The 359-nt window shown below is 56.5% G+C and overlaps 1 protein-coding gene across 1 annotated transcript in view; it reads left to right on the forward strand.

Moving 5' to 3' along the window:
• The window catches only part of EMH_0024600 (uncharacterized protein), a gene marked incomplete at both ends in the record, with an annotated part of 6,498 nt that overhangs the window by 5,255 nt on the left and 884 nt on the right, over window positions 1-359 (forward strand). The gene's annotated exons all lie outside the window — the stretch shown is intronic.

Below are 359 nucleotides of genomic sequence, written 5' to 3' on the forward strand. Positions count from 1 at the left end.
AGTGAGAGATGCATGCAGGCTGCGGAGACAGCTGGAGGAGACCAGTGGTCTCGCAGCAGCAGCAGCAGCAGGAGCAGCAGCAGCAGCAGCAGCAGCAGAGCAAGTACAAGTAGAAGAGCCTGCTGAGGCCCCTCTCCCGCTGCTAGACAGCTCCGAGTTTGCTGCTGTTATGGAGGCCTTCTGCTGCAGCAGAAAAAAAGGAGACAGTTTCTGGTGTCTCCGCAGCGACAGACCCTATGACTTTCTTGTTGCTATGGTAGAGAGACTTGAACTACTCAACTCACGCAATATACAGGTCTGCTGCTGCTGCTGCTGCTGCTGCTGCTGCTGCTGCTGCTGCTGCTGCTGCTGCTGCTGCT

This window comes from Eimeria mitis, genomic scaffold, assembly GCF_000499745.2.
Source record: "Eimeria mitis Houghton genomic scaffold, Emh_scaff885, whole genome shotgun sequence".
Classification (NCBI taxonomy): Eukaryota; Apicomplexa; class Conoidasida; order Eucoccidiorida; family Eimeriidae; genus Eimeria; species Eimeria mitis.